Below are 17,379 nucleotides of genomic sequence, written 5' to 3'. Positions count from 1 at the left end.
AATTTTCTCAGACAACACCACGGTAGTGTCCTATTTAAACAGGCAGGGCGGGACAAGGTCCAAAGTCCTCATGTCTATTACAGAAGAAATCTTCTCTTTAATCGTCCCTTCAGTCAGCTTCATAAAAGCGGTGCACCTAAAAGGTGCAGAAAACGGAAAAGCAGACTTTCTAAGCCGAAATCGCCTACATCAAGGAGAATGGTGTTTGAATCAGGCAGTATTCAATCAGATAATACATCTCTGGGACAAACCCTTGATAGACATGTTCGCAAACAGAGAAAATCGCAAATGTCATCTGTTCTTTTCTCTAAATCCAGAGGATTCGCCCACAGGCATAGACGCCTTCTCCCAAGCCTGGCCAGACAACCTTCTATATGCCTTCCCTACACCTTGCTGCCTGGTATCTGAGAGGGCCATACTAGAACAGAAAGGCCTGTCCGGAGATGTGATCAATACTCTCCTGTTGTGTAGAAAGGACACTACTTCGTCCATTTACTTAAGGGTGTGGAAGAACTTCTTAAAATTTGCTGGTGTCCCAATAGACCCTTTGGACCCCCCTCCCCCCCCCCCCCCCTAATGCCTGTGGTTCTCGATTTTTTGCAGAGCGGCCTAGACAAAAAACTGAGAATCAGTACTCTTAAGGTTCACGTGTCAGCCCTTAGTGCGTATTTCGACTCCCCCTTAGCCAATCATGCTTGGGTAAGAAGATTTTTTAAAGCAGTCAATCGTACTAGGCAAATACCCAGAACATCTGCTCCTCCATGGGACCTTACCTAGTTTTGGCCAGTATGATGGAGCAACCGTTTGAGCCTCTGCTGGACCTACCAGCGAAGATATGATCCTTCAAAACTGCTTTTCTGGTGGCTATCACCTCGGCCAGACGAGTAAGCGAAATATCTGCCCTTTCCACTTTACCTCCCTAAACTAAAATCTTGGACGACAGAGTAATTCTCAAACCAGACCTTCTTTTCTTCCCAAAGTCGTCTCCTTTTTTCATAGATCACAAGACATAGACCTACCCTCCTTATGTCAAAAGCCAAATAATGAGAAAGAAATTAAATTGCACTGTTTAGATGTCAGGAGATGCCTCCTAAGATATTTGGAGCTAACTGAACCCTGGAGAAAGTCTTCTAGGCTCTTTGTGCAGTTTGCTGGGAAGAATAAAGGCGATAAGGTTACTCCCAGAACTCTTTCCAGGTGGATTGTGGCAGCTATTTCCTTGGCCTATTCCTCAGTAGGACAACCCTGCCCTTTGGGGCTTGGGACACATTCAACTAGGTCCTTCTCCACTTCCTGGGCTGAAAAAGCCGAAGCTTCCTTAGAACAAATCTGTAGGGTCGCTACTTGGAAATCACCTACTACCTTTTTCCGTCATTACAAACTGGATCTAGGCGGCAAGGATCAGTTATTCTTTGGAAGAAAAGTCTTGCAGGCTGTCATCCCTCCCTAAGTCTAGTTTCTATTCTAGTCATCTCTCAAGGGTGCTGTTATGGGCATAAGGGAAATACAAGATTACACTCACCGGTAATCACTTTTCCATGAGCCCATGACAGCACCCGCTATTATTCCCCCCCCCCCCCCAAAAAAAAAGTAAAAAAAAAAAAATGTTAAAAACTAAAATTAAAATAATATATATAGACTAAAGAGAAAGTTGTTGGATTTTTGTATGAATTATAGGACAAGTTTCTCGGTAAATAACTGGTGGATAGATGCCGGGTCCCTCCTTAAGAAACTCTCCATGGAAGTTCCTGTTTCCTGTCCTGGATAGAGGCGGGCTCTCTCAAGGGTGCTGTCATGGGCTCATGGAAAAGTGATTACCGGTGAGTGTAATCTTGTATTTTTGGGCGACTGTCATATGTAGGGGCTCTTTTTTTTTTGGTAGGAGATGATTAGTACTATTTTGTGGTGCATATGACTTTTTGATCGCTTGGTATTACACGTTTTTTGATGTAAGGTGACAAAAAATGGCTTTTTGACAGTTTTTTTTTTTTTTAACGGTGTTCACCTGAAGGGTTGGACCATGTGATATTTTTATAGAGCAGGTCGTTACGGACGTGGAACTACCTAATATGTATACTTTTTTTATTTATTAAAGTTTTACACAATAATATGATTTTTGAAACAAAAAAAAATCATGTTTTTGTGTCTCCATAGTCTGAGAGCCATAGTTTTATTTTATTTTTTGGGCGATTGTCTTAGGTAGGGGCTCTCTTTTTGCGGGATGAGGTGACTGTTAGATTGGTACTATTTTGGGAGGCATACGCCTTTTTGATCGCTTGCACTTTTAGTGATGTAAGGTGACAAAATAATGTTTTTTAGCACAGTTTTTATTTTATTTTTTTGACGGTGTTCATCTGAGGGGTTAGGTCATGTGATATTTTTATAGAGCCGGTCAATATGGACGTGGTGATACCTACTATGTCTACTTTTCTTTTTTTGCCAGTTTTTTTACTTTATTTTGGGAAAAGGACTTTTTTTTTTTTTTTTTTACTTGAAACTTTTAAATTTGTTAAACAGTTTTTTACACTTTTTTCACTTTATTTTTTGTCACACTCTGGGACTTCAACTTTTTGGGGTCTGATCCCCTTTACAATGCATCACAATACTTCTGTATTGTGGGGCTGGATCTCACAGGCTGTCACGGAAGGCAGCCACGATGCCTAAGGAAGGCATCGGGCTGCCTTTCCTGCCATCGGGTCCCAGCCACAGCAGCGCGGGGACCCAATGGCCACAGTAGTATAGTGGGACATGTCTCGTCAAACTCAAAGTGACAGGTGCCCCGCCCCTTTTTCACACCATAACCCCTCCCAGAAATGCCCTAACTCCGCCCAGATCTGCCCATTTCTCTCCCCTCGCCGCCCCAAACTACGCCTAATTGCCTCCCACTTTGATATGATTTTCATATCATTTAATATGGTTTAATATACATTTTATATCAAATGATAAGCTTTACATATCTTTTTATAAGTCCTCATCAAATGATAAGCTTTTATATCCCATTTATAACATTTTGATACGGTTTTATACCACTTTTTTATCATTTTGTGATTTGATATCACTTTGATATTATTTTGATATGACTTTTATATATTGGCATGCCTGGGTATGTCCAAAAGACGTATACTACACGGCCGGGCGTCTTTTAATTATAATAGCAACGATAAAAAATCAAGGATAACAAAATTGAAATCATTTTAAAAAGTTTTATAAATTCTTCTTTATTTACAACACGTCAACATTTTTAACAACCTCTTAGGGACCGACAAATTTGTGTGTAATTACAACAGCGTATACATAATTGTTTCATGCGCATCGCTACAAAGGAGCGCACAACACAATAATTTTTTCTAAAATCACTCGTAAACATTTTTAATACACTTTCAAAATGTATTCCTTTAGCTATACAATGTAAGATATAGATGCAGTAATGGCCGCAGACTGAACTAGCGACGTCCTGGATTTGTCTGTTTTGATACCTTATAGTCTTAGAATTTTTGCATAAAAATGTTATAAATTCAGCAGGAAACAGCTCACTCGACGGCGATAATCCATAACTGTCAAAAAATATAGATACGACGTCAGGCTGTAATATAATTAAAATCCAGTGTCATCCCCGCTTATACGAATTGTCTGTATTTACAATGTAGGCCACCGGGCGGTCGATGATTTTATTTTTAGGTAATACATCGCACGGAAATACAACTTTTAAATATGCGACGGGCGTGAAAGTCGGTTTTAATAACACGGGTAATTTCATAATTATTCATATTGAAAATCATATAAAACTTTCCTTCTATTATTTATTTCAATAATGTTTTCATGAACTGAATACACAATCATGTTAATAGTGTTTACAACCGGCTCAGCAAATCTAATTTAAGTTCAAAAAATTCAGACCGATCCACGGATAAAGCGTTGTCAGCCTTATGCTTTCCCGAAATATGCACGAGCGACATATATTCTCGAACCGCTGATACATCTTGGAAATTAGGTTGAAACGGTTTTGCGGGTATCTGTTGCCCTGTCCAAATATAAGGCCGCATAATTCACATTATAGTAGTTGAAGCACAAAGGATTGTTGAGGTTGAGGTCTTGAGAAGGGCTTGTGAATGTTACAGGGACACGATTATGGCCATGACTGAAAAAAAAAAAAAGTGACGCAATACTTTAAACGTGAAAAGAAATGCAGAACAGTCACAAAATGTATCAACCCATTTCAACTTATGTTGTCAGCAGTATGTATGGCTATGTATCGGTTAAAATTTCTTCCCAAAAATACCATAGCGATTGTCCCTGCAGATATTTACCACAAGACCCAGAAAGGATTCTCAACATCCTGCTTACAGTAAGCTCTTGGCTCTTCCTGAAAATTAAAGGTGTCATTTTTATCTTCTTCGTACCACACCATGAATTATTTTTTCTCGCCGGGCATCATGTAATCGCAGCCGTAATACCACGCTCACTCCGAGATAGATGGTCGAGCCTCAGCCAGAGGAAGACTGGGAGCATGCGGCGGTCATGGTTGTGTGAGTATTTTCAAAGTCTTTTTAATTCCAAATGTTTAAAACATTATGTTAACTTTATGTTATTTTTTTAGGGTTCCTGAGGCTCCGCCAGAACGGTTGAGGAGAACGTTAGCAGTTTTTGGATCGACAACGACCTCCTTATCCAGACTGTGGAGGACCATCCACTATTGTGGGACCACACCGACCGCCGCCACGCAGACCATCACTCTGGCTCCTCTGGCTACAGATTTGAGAGGCAATTGTACCAAATTGGAACAACCTCAATGAAACTCAACGGGATGAGTGCCGTAAGTATATCGTATTTCATTTGTATATAGCATACACGTCTGCTTTATTTCTCAAAAGTGTTTTCCGTCTGGTTTAAGTGGGTCACTGCCACCGAGTTCGCAACAATATATTTTTTGTTGTTGTTGTGGCAGGTTCAATCAAATAGTAAACCATTTTCGATGTCAAAAATCATGTATTTTAACCCCTTAACGACCCAGGACGAGAATGCTCGTTCTAAATCGCCGGCACTTAGCGCTAAAGGACGAGTGTTCTCGTCCTGCAGTCGTTCCTCCCCCCCGCGTGCGGTCCCACGATCAGCGGCAGAGATCCGGCTGTTACTGTCAGCTGGATCCCTACTGCATCCACCAGCATCGGCGATAACGCATATGGGAGGTTTGCGCTCCCTCGCCTCATACATCGGGTCCCCGAGCTGCTGTGGCGGGGACTCGATGGTTGCCATGGCAGTCCCAAGCCATTCCAAGGCTTGGGGCCTGGCATGCACGGAGGCCTAGGAGGCCCAGCCCCCAGGCTGGGTCTCCTAGGCAACTGATAGCGTCTTACAGTGTAAGACACTAACAGTTCAATACAGCACAATACAGATGTATCGTGCTGCATTGAAACAGGGATCAGACCCTGTAATGTTGAAGTCCCAGAGTGGGACAAATAATAAAGTGAAAAAAAAAATAAGTTAATAAAATGTAAGTTTTACAAAAAAATTAAAAGTTTCAATAAAACAAAAAAAAACATCCTTTTCCAAAAATAAAGTAAAAAAAATAGTAAAAAAAAAAAAAGGAAAATTCATATAGACATATTAGGTATCGTCGCGTCCGTATCGACCAGCTCTATAAACATATCACATGACCTAACCCCTCAGATGAACACCGTAAAAAATAAATAAATAAAAACTTTACATCACAAAAAGTACAGCAAGTGGTCAAAAAGGTGCACGCCCACCAAAATAGTACCAATATAACCGTCACCTCATCCCGAAAAAAATGAGCCCCTACCTGAGACAATTGCCCAAAAAATAAAAATAAACTATGGCTCAGAATATGGAGACACTAAAACATCATTTCTTTTGTTTTAAAAAAGCTGTTATTGTGTAAAACTTACATAAATAAAAAAAAAGTATACATATTAGGTATCGCCCGTATCGACCGGCTCTATAAAAATATCACATGACCTAACCCCTCAGATGAACACCGTAAAAAATAAAAACTGTGCTAAATAAACCATTTTTTGTCATCTTACATCACAAAAAGTGTAATAGCAAGCGATCAAAAAGTCATATGCACCCCGAAATAGTGCCAATCAAACCGTCATCTCATCCCGCAAAAAATGAGACCCTACCTAAGATAATCACCCAAAAATTGAAAAAACTATGGCTCTCAGAATATGGAAACACTAAAACATGATTTTTTTTTTTTTTTTTAAATGATATTATTGTGTAAAACTTACATAAATAAAAAAAAGTATACATATTAGGTATCGTCGCATCCGTATCAACCGGCTCTATAAAAATATCACATGACCTAACCCCTCAGATGAACACCGTAAAAAATAAAAAATAAAAACTGTGCTAAATAAACCATTTTTTGTCACCTTACATCACAAAAAGTGTAATAGCAAGCGAACAAAAAGTGTGGAGACACTAAAACATGATTTTTTTTGTTTCAAAAATGAAATCATTGTGTAAAACTTACATAAATAAAAAAAAGTATACATATTAGGTATCGCCGCGTCCGTGACAACCTTCTCTTTAAAAATACCACATGATCTAACCTGACAGATGAATGTTGTAAATAACAAAAAAAAACGGTGCCAAAACTTTTCTTGTTACCTTGCCTCACAAAAAGTGTAATATAGAGCAACCAAAAATCATATGTACCCTAAACTAGTACCAACAAAACTTCCACCCTATCCCGTAGTTTCTAAAATGGGGTCACTTTTTTTGAGTTTCTACTCTAGGGGTGCATCAGGGGGGCTTTAAAATGGGACATGGTGTAAAAAAAACTGTCCAGCAAAATCTGCCTTCCAAAAACTGTATGGCATTCCTTTCCTTCTGCGACCTGCCGTGTGCCCGTACAGCAGTTTACGACCACATATGGGGTGTTTCCTTAAAATACAGAATCAGGGTCATAAATATTGAGTTTTGTTTGGCTGTTAACCCTTGCTTTGTACCTGAAAAAAAATATTAAAATGGAAAATCTGCCAAAAAAAGTGAAATTTTGAAATTGTATCTCTATTTCCCATTAATTCTTGTGGAACACCTAAAGGGTTAACGACGTTTGTAAAATCAGTTTTGAATACCTTGAGAGGTTTAGTTTCTAGAATGGGGTCATTTTTTGGTGGTTTCTATTATTCAAGCTTCACAAAGTGACTTTAGACCTGAACTGGTCCTTAAAAAGTTGGTTTTTGAAAATTTCTGAGAAATTTCAAGATTTACTTCTAAACTTCTAAGCCTTGTAACGTCCCCCAAAAATAAAATGTAATTCACCAAATGATCCTAACATGAAGTAGACATATGTGAAATGTAAAGTAATAACTATCTTTGGAGGTATTAAAATGTATTATAGAATTTGGTATTATTTTATAAATAAAAATGTTTTTTTTTTACTCCATTTTACCAGTGTCATGAAGTACAATATGTGACGAAAAAACAATCTCAGAATGGCCTGGATAAGTCAAAGCATTTTAAAGTTATCACCACATAAAGTGACACTGGTCAGATTTGCAAAAAATGGCCTGGTCCTGAAGGTGAAAATGAGCTCGGTTCTTAAGAGGTTAAAGATGAATTTTTTATTTTATTAATTTTTTTGGTGCCAGGGATGACTATTTTGGTGCGGTGGCGGTCAATGAGGGACCGCTTCAAGAAAAACTTCAACGAGGAGGTTAAGCGCCCGAGTGGGTCTGGAGGAACCCGCAAGCGGCCGTACCATTATGTGGCCGCATTGAGGTTCCTAAGAAGAACCCTAGAGCTGAGAAGGTAAGATATAATGTTTATACAAATTATGAATTATGATCTCCAATGTATGTGTGTGGCCCAGGTAGACTGTCATTTGGCACTCTGTCCGGGACATCCACATATTTGGTGGAGTAGAGATGAGCAAAGCGTGCTTCAGATCATACATCCGAAGTTGCTTTAAAAAAAAAATATCATACTGTACAAAGACATTTCTCTGTATGGGCTCTATCTCTGTACAGTATGAATTATTATTTTTTATGCAACTTTCCATGTAGCATGCCAAGTCTATCCAGAGGTTCTCTAATTGCAATTTTTTTTTTCTTTGCTTTACAGAACATCAAGCGGTACTCAGGCACCCGATGCTCCCTGTGAAGTCCCACAGGAGGCGGTCGCACAGGAGGCGGTCCCTGAAAAGCCGCCCACTGCGGGTCCCTCTCGTCCTGCTCAAGCAGCTGGTCAGGACCTCAATGTTCCCCTACCTGTGTCCTCTGGCAACGCAACGATGGCTACATTAGCCTCGCTATTTGAGGCCCTGATGCGTCGCCAGAGGACCGGTAGGAGCCGTCAGGCGGACTACGAGGATTTCACAAGGCTCGTTTACGGGTCCTTGATGGGATTCACCAATAGAGTTGCCACTTTGGAGGACAATGTGCGACGTCTGCAGGAGGGGGCGGTGCTGACGTCGCAAATGGGTCCAGTGCATCACTATTGGTTATCGTTGCTCCCCGTGATGGAACGGTTTACGCCCGACCAGCTGTTTGAGGCCAGAAGACAAGTGGACAGCATCTTGTGGCAAGTGCAACACCGCCCCACATCCGTCCATGCCCTATCCCCATCCCAAACTACCTTTCCCCCATCCCAAACTACCTATCCCCCATCCCAACCTCCACATCCTCCTTCCCAAAGTAGCTATCCCCCATCTCAACCTCCTCATCTCCCATTCCAACCTCCTCATCCCCCATCCCATCCTCCCCCAGCATTCAGGCACTCCATAGTGACCTCCCTCAGCCTCCTTCCACGCCATAGTTTCCTCCACCAGTGTTCATGCACTCCATAATGTCCTCCCCCAGCATCCAGGCACTCCATAGTGTCCTCCACAAGCCTCCTTCCACTCCATAATTGACCTCCCCCAGTTTCCATGCACTCTATAATGTCCTCCCCCACTGTCCATCCACTCCATAATGTCCTCCCCCAGCATCTAGGCACTCCATAGTGACCTCCCCCAGTTTTAATGCACTCCATAATGTCCTCCCCCAGTGTCCATGCAATCCATAATGTCCTCCCCCAGTGTCCATGCACTCCATAGTGACCTCCACCAGTGTCCATGCACTCCATAATGTCCTCCCCCAGTGTCCATGCTATCCATAATTTCCTCCCACAGAATCCAGGCACTCCATAGTGAACGCCCCCAGTGTCCATGCACTCTATTATGTCCTCCCCTTGCATCCAGGCACTCCATAGTGACCTCCCCCAACCTCATTCCACTCCATAGTGTCCTCCACCAGTGTCTATGCTCTCCATAATGTCCTCCCCCAGCATTCAGTCACTCCATAATGCCCTCCCCCAGTGTCCCTCCATTCCATAATGTCCTCCATCAGCGTCCATGTGCCCCACAATATACCCTCCATCTGTGTCACTCCACTCGATAATGTCCTCCCCAGTGTCCCTCCATTCCATAATGTCCGCCATCAGCGTCCATCTACTCCACCATATACCCTCCATCTGCGTCCCTTCACTCCATAATGTCCTCCCCAGTGTCTCTCCATTCCATAATGTCCTCTATCTGCACCACAATATATCCTCCATCTACGTCCCTCCACTCCATAATGTCCTCCCCCAGTGTCCCTCCATTCCATAATGTCCTCCATCAGCATCCATCTGCCCCACAATATACCCTCTATCTGCATTCCTCCACTCCATAATGTCTTCCCCAGTGTCACTGCATTCCATAATGTCCTCCATCAGCGTCCATCTACTCCACCATATACCCTCCATCTGCGTCCCTCCACTCCATAATGTCCTCCCCAGTGTCTCTCCATTCCATAGTGTCCTCCATCTGCCCCACAATATACCCTCCATCTGCGTCCCTTCACTCCATAATGTCCTCTCCATTGTCCCTCCATTCCATAATGTCCGCCATCTGCCCCCCAATATACCCTCCATCTGCATCCCTCCACTCCATAATGTCTTCCCCAGTGTCACTGCATTCCATAATGTCCTCCATCAGCGTCCAGCTACTCCACCATATACCCTCCATCTGCGTCCCTCCACTCCATAATATCCTCCCCAGTGTCTCTCCATTCCATAATGTCCTCCATCAGCGTCCATCTACTCCACCATATACCCTCCATCTGCGTCCCTCCACTCCATAATATCCTCCCCAGTGTCTCTCCATTCCATAATGTCCTCCATCTGCCCCACAATATACCCTACATCTGAGTCCCTTCATTCCATAATGTCCTCCTCAGTGTCTCTCCATTCCATAATGTCCTCTATCTGTCCCACAATATACCCTCCATCTGCGACCCTCCACTCCATAATCTCATCCATTGGAGTTCCTCCTGACTTCTTGAGTAACTCTCTTTTATTGTCAATTAGGATAATATCATTGGTGGATTTGGTGGTGAATTTATTTATGTAAAAATGATACTCACTTATTTTGAAGTTGTCACGATCCTCCTATACCTCTCCTGCTTGTCCTCTCTCTCTGCATGTCCTGTCTCTCTCTCTGCACGTCCGTCGCCGATGTCCGCGCTGCAAACAGAGCATGCGCGGCTCTGTATTAGACGGGGCACAAAGAAATAAAGCTTTGCGCATGCGCGGCGGCCCGGCGGCTTGCGCGTTCATAAATGCAATGAGTGGCCGGCCATGGGAAAAAAGTGTTTCTTCTGCGCAAGCCGGGCCCATGGATTCGGCCGAGAAGCAGTGTCCGTAACAATGGGGAACCAAAGTACAACACTGGGGTAGGAGGGAGGGAATTTTATCAAGAAAGGTGGCAATTTGATATTACAACATATTTGCAAAAATGATTACTGGCACCTAATAAACTATGATCATTGTGATGGAAATACCCCTTTAAGGATAAGGCCTCGTCCACATTTCCGTGTCAGTGACACGTCCGTGAAAAAAAGCATTAGTGTTTTATCTGTGAAGGTGTCCGTGAAGGATCTGTGGTTAGTCCGTGTGTCTGTTTTTACTATCCATGTGTCATCCGTAATTCACTGACGTTGCTCAGCTGAAAACTAATTTCCAAAGTATCTCCTATTGTGCTTCGGTGAAAAACGGACGCACCATGGATGACATCTGTTTTGTGTCCGTGATTTTCAGTGACCCATAGACTTCAATGGGCGCGCTTGGTTCGCATCACGGTGCACGTCTCCGTGATTTTTTTTAATGACCCACGATCAGTAAAAAAATACTGAAATGTGAACAGACACATTTGAATCAATGGGTACTTGTGATGTCCATGGAAAATGCAGACAGTACACGTCAGTGAAAAACAGAAATGAGTACTGGGCCTAAATCTGGAATAAAACTCATTAATATAGCTAAACGCGCCTACTTTTCCACCCACATAGCAAAACTGAAGTAAGTGTTGTAAGAATGCAAAAAGTCGCAATTTTTTTTGCAAATCGCAAGTCATATTTTGCGACTTTTTAAGGCCAGAATTCTGGAGTGCAGGCATGATAAATCAGAACCACTGACGTTTAATGTGTATATTCACACATCAGTGCTTTTCCACAGACCATGGCTCCATGGTAACACCGCGGAAGCATGCCCTATATTGTCCATGATTACGGATCCCTTATGCACATTGTAGCCTATGAATCCGTAAAAACCATGGACACAGCCCGATGCCATCTTTGTTTGGTCTGTGGTTTTCACAGATTGTTCTTAGAAAATGATCTGGAAGCCAATTTTCAGGAAAGCAGTGTCCGTGAAACAAGGATGACTAGGCTGGACACACTTCCAGCTTCCTGACTTCTGCTCTTCTGTGGATGGCCTCGATGGATGGACAGGAGTCCTCCTTTTTTGTGGCTGGATGAGTGAACTCTAGGAAACTCCTTGGAGTGACAAAGAAACAGAAAAGAATGGCGGATGGTGTGCAGACAGTAGCAGCAACTGTAACTCCCCCCACTCACCTCCTCTCACTGCAGCCTGGGGAGACTACCGTCCCAGAAGATCCACAGTCCCCAGTACTATCTGCTCTGCCCTGATGAGGGGCAATCACCCCAAAACAGCTGTCTGCAGATGAGGTGCTGGCTTATTTAATATCTGAGTCATGTCTCAAGGCTTATTTTAAGAGCTGAACATTGACTTATAGGATAGCTGCCTTACATCTGGTGGCATTAGTGGCAGAGCTTGTTAAGAGCTCATTTGCATTTCTTCCCTCCCAGAAGATCCACATTCGCTGAAATTTCAGCCAATCACAGAGTGAGCTGAGGTCCCGGCCGTTCCTCTTCTCAGTAGCCAAGTACATGCATGGTTCCAGACTGCCAGAGTGATTGGGTGAGTTACCAGTAAATCCCCTCAGTATAGTAGACTCACAAATAAAAGGACTATTATGTTGGGGGAAAGGTATGTTGACAATTAGGGATGAGCGAATCGACTTCGGATGAAACATCTGAAGTCGATTTGCATAATACTTTGTTTGAATACTGTATGGAGTGAGCGCTCCGTACAGTATAGAATGTATTGTCTCAGATAAGACAGAGTTATTACTTCGCAAAGTTTTAAATAAATTTCTACTGTAAAAAAAAGTCTCGCGAGACTTCGCAAAGTAATAACTTCGGCTCATCTGAGCCAATACATTCTAATACTGTACAGAGCGCTCGCAAGCCCTGTAGGAGTGGAGGGTGGAAGTGGTAGTGGCTCTGTCTGTAACAGTCTATCACAGTGGCAAAGCTAACATTAATGCTCCATTGGGCCAGGGCAGGGGTGGACAAGGAAAGGAATTGTTACAATGGATCCGTAAAAAAAAAAAAAAAAAAATGCTATACGGATGTCACCCTTTTAATTTTTTTTGCGGATCCGTGTTTTGCATACTGTCGTGTGCATGAGCCCTTAAACAGCAAAATACATTACTGACTGACTCCAGTGCTCGGTGATACAGATTCTGGACCTTCTGGGTTCTCTCTTTCTGGAGTACTGTAAAAATGGTGAGTTCTTTCTCTCAGTAGAGAGTCCTCAGAGAAGGCGAATCTCTGGAACTTTTGGCCTAATCCTGTGAGGAATGACCACTTGTAGCTTCTTCTCACATCCTCTGCTGAAAAACAGACTGAGGCTGGGTTCACACGAGCGTGTCCGGATTAGTTCCGGATGCGTCCCGGTGTGTTGCGGCAAACCCGCGCGAGTAGGAATGCAATTGCAGTCAGTTTTGACTGCGATTGCGTTCCGATGTTCAGTTTTTATCGCGCGTGTGCAATGTGTTTTGCACGCGCGTGATAAAAAACCGACTGTGGTACCCAGACCCGAACTTCTTCACAGAAGTTCAGGTTTGGGTTCGGTGTTGTGTAGATGTTATTATTTTCCCTTATAACATGGTTATAAGGGAAAATAATAGCATTCCGAATACAGAATGCATAGTAGGGGATCAATTGAGGGTTAAAAAATAAAAAAAAATAACTCACCTTCTCCTCTTGTTCGCGTAGTTCTCCCGGTCTTCAGTTCTTTAAAAAGATGAACTATGGGCTAAAGGACCTTTGGTGACGTCAGATCACATGCTCCAATGACATGGTCCATCACCGCGGTGATGTACCATGTGATTGGAGCATGTGATCTGACGTCACCAAAGGTCCTTTAGCCCATAGTTCATCTTTTTAAAGAACTGAAGACCGGGAGAACTACGCGAACAAGAGGAGAAGGTGAGTTAATTTTTTTTATTTTTTAACCCTCAATTGATCACCTACTATGCATTCTGTATTCGGAATGCTATTATTTTCCCTTATAACCATGTTATAAGGGAAAATAATACAGTGTATAGACTGTCACCTAGCAACCGTGCGTGAAAATCGCACCGCATCCGCACTTGCTTGCGGATGCATGCGATTTTCACGCAACCCCATTCACTTCTATGGGGCCTGCGTTGCGTGAAAAACGCAGAATATAGAGCATGCTGCGATTTTCACGCAACGCATAAGTGATGCGTGAAAATCATCGCTCATCTGAACAGCCCCATTGAAATGAATGGGTCCAGATTCAGTGCGGGTGCAATGCGTTCACCTACCGCATTGCACCCGCGCGGAAATCTCGCCCGTGTGAACGCAGCCTGACTGAGTTAGAGGCAGACCTAACTCTACCCTCCAACTTCCTGCAGGCTCAGAGCCAGGATCATTAACTCTGATCTATACAAAAGCTATACTGGGTACAATACAAAGCAATAAAATTAAATTGCAAATACCCTGGTCTATTGTACTGCATCCAGACTATTGTGCTGGGGGAATTGGGACTAATAGAACTGAGATACTGGCTATTGTTTTAGGGGGAGTTGGGAGGATATTATTATACTTTAGTTGTATTAACTATTGTGCAGGGCAGTAGGGGGCAATACTATGACAGCTGTATAGACCAGTGGTCGGCAAGCCGCGGCTCGCGAGCCACATGCGGCTCTTTTTATCCTTGAATGCGGCTCTTTGGTGCGGGCTGGCGGGTGGGCGGCCGCGCAGCCATATCGCGCCGCTCAAGCTTGCAAAATGTCCGTCATGCGCCTCCTGCCCCGTCTGTCTGCTCCTTCCACTTTATGAATGAAGCAGGCAGGCGGGGCAGGAGGCGCATGACGGAGGGTGAGATGTCACGCTGCGCACAGCAGCAGAAGGGCGGGCAGCGGCGGACTTTCTGCAGAACACCGGCCATGTGAGGAGTGGTGAAGAGGCCGCCGCTCAGGTCCAGGAGGAGCGAAATGTCCTGCAGCAGAAAGGTAGGAGCTGCCCCCGGTGTGTGCACAGCGCCAGGCACTGCATCGGCCCCGCCGCAAGTGTCCCTGCCTCCTCCCTTCCCCCCACTAATACATTACTTGTGTCATCCACAGATATCCCCCATAAGTGCGCCCTCCACAGATATCCCCCATAAGTGCGCCCTCCACAGATATCCCCCATAAGTGCGCCCTCCACAGATATCCCACCTAAGTGCGTCATCCACAGATATCCCCCATAAGTGCGTCATCCACATTACATCCACATCTGCAGACAAGTTTAATAAAAGTAAAAAATGATAAAGATAAAATGAAATAATAATCAAGATCCAAATAAAAGAAAGTACATATAAAAGTATGTAAAAACACACTCTGGGCTCATGCCCACGAATGTAAGGGCGCCGTGCCTGTGCTCTGGACCGCAAATAGCGGTCCGTCCGCAATGCACGGACACAGACCATGGGGCAGCTGCATGAGGATCGCGGACCCATTCACTTGAATGGGGTTCGCGATCCGCATCCGACTGCCCGCACCGCAAAAAAGTAGCGCATGCTGAAGTGAATGGGTCCATGATGCGGGCTGCACACGGCCGTGTGCAGCCCGCATCATGGACCCATTCACTTCAATGGGTCCAGGATCCGGGATATGAGTGCTACAGTGTGCTTCCGTGGTGCTTCTGGCTGTGCCTCCGCACCGCGAAAAAGTAGTGCATGCGCTACTTTTTTGCGGTGCGGAGGCACAGCCAGAAGCACCACGGAAGCACTCTGTAGCACTCATGTTCCGGATCCTGGACCCATTGAAGTGAATGGGTCCTTGATGCGGGCTGCACACGGCCAGTGCCCGTGTATTGCGGACCCGCCATATGCGACCTGCAATATGGCAACGGCGGGCACACGGTCATGTGCATGAGCCCTAATAGTCCTCACTGGTACTGTTGACGCAATATTTTAGGTTTTAAAAATGTGGCTCTCCAAAGAAATTTCAATCATGGTTTTGGCGATATTTGGCTCAGTTGAAAAAAAAGTTTGCCCACCACTGGTATAGACTATTGTGTTTGGGGGAGTTGAAGTGATATTATTACAGCTTTATGGACTATTGGATTGGGATGGGGGGGGGGGGGGATTTTATTACTGTTATGCTAGGGACTGATATTACTGCTGTACATGCTTATACTGCTAACCCCAGAGCTTATATGACCAGGGCTGATATGACATCTGTAACTTATATGACCAAGGCTGATATGACTTCTGAAGGGACTGATTACCATAAGGCCCCTTTCACACGAGCGTGACGGATTAGGTCCGGATGCGTTCAGTGAAACTCGCACTATTTTGCAAGCAAGTTCAGTCAGTTTTGTCTGCGATTGCGTTCAGTTGTTCAGTTTTTTCCGCGCGGGTGCAATGCGTTTTGATGCGTTTTTCACGCGCGTGATAAAAAACTGAAGGTTTACAAACAACATCTCTTAGCAACCATTAGTGAAAAACGCATCGCACCCGCAGTTGCTTGCGGATGCAATGCGTTTTTTTTACGCACCCCCATTCACTTCTATGGAGCCAGGGCTGCGTGAAAAACGCAGAATATAGAACATGCTGCAATTTTCACGCAACGCAGAACTGATGCGTGAAAAACAACGCTCATGTACACAGGCCCATTGAAATAAATGGGTCAGGATTTAGTGCGGGTGCGGGTGCGTTCACGTCACGCATTGCACCCGTGCGGAAAACTCGCTCGTGTGAAATGGGCCTAACAGTCTCTACAGAGTCAGAAAGGCTGTTCTGGTCCACACTTTTCTAACAAAAGAAGCAAGGGTCCAATGATGTCCGGTTCTGAGTCAGATAAAGAAGAAAAGGAAAGAGAATGTCTACAATCTAAGACACATCGCTTGTGAATGTCTGGAGTTATAGAGGACCTGTGATCTTCCCTGATATGTAGGTTATAGTAAAACCTTGTATTGCTCCTAACAATTCTAGAACGTTTCCTCTTAAAACTTTATTTTATTCCTCCTCGAAATGTATGAATAAGGCCAGCCTACATGGAAACTTTTGTACCGCAACTGACTGCATTTTTTTTTTTGCATCACAAAATGTTTTCATCTAGGCCTAGTCTTATTCATCCAAGAGGAAATACAGAGGTAGAAAACGAATCAGGGAAATGTTATTTCATGGGGAATAGAAGAATCATATTTACTAACACATGTCAGGACAGAAGACAGATGTGACTTCCATCTGGTCAGTGCTTTAGAACTGGTATCTCCCCAACAATATGGTCACTATATGGCGGTATATATAAAATGCTGAGCAATCTGGAAAATAATTTGTTATAATTTTTAATTTACCTATTTAAATTCCTGCTCATTCTGGGCTTTGGAGTCAAGGAGGCGGTCCGTAGTAAATAAAGAAATGCAGATATATGAGCATTACCAGTGTGCAGATCACAGTCAGTCAGGGTATATTTACATGGCTCATTTTTGAATGCACAAGTTCAAAAGCGCTTAAAAAAAATACATGGCCTTTATATAACGTTGGTGCTTCCTCCAGCAGGATGTGCTGCTCCCTTGCTGGTGTACAGTTAAGTAATTTTCTATGTCAAAAACTGCCACAGGAAATGATGAATGACATGGGCCTGCATGTCCGCCCTCTTTCCCCGCCATGCCACACCTCCTTTTTTTTAGATATGTCGGAAAAGTGGCGTGAGAAGGGAAAAGTCGCAGA

General features: G+C 43.7%; 1 protein-coding gene across 1 annotated transcript in view; it reads left to right on the top strand.

Moving 5' to 3' along the window:
* Positions 1-4,713: 4,713 nt before the first annotated feature.
* Positions 4,714-17,379, top strand: part of LOC121005826 — a 301,607-nt gene continuing 288,941 nt past the window's right edge. The window contains exon 1 of the mRNA XM_040438598.1: positions 4,714-4,813. The gene's annotated coding sequence lies outside the window, so the exon portion shown is untranslated. The remainder of the gene's footprint in view (positions 4,814-17,379) is intronic.

Source organism: Bufo bufo, chromosome 1 (genome assembly GCF_905171765.1).
Source record: "Bufo bufo chromosome 1, aBufBuf1.1, whole genome shotgun sequence".
Lineage (NCBI taxonomy): Eukaryota > Metazoa > Chordata > Amphibia > Anura > Bufonidae > Bufo > Bufo bufo.
This window is presented reverse-complemented; position numbering and strand designations above follow the sequence as displayed.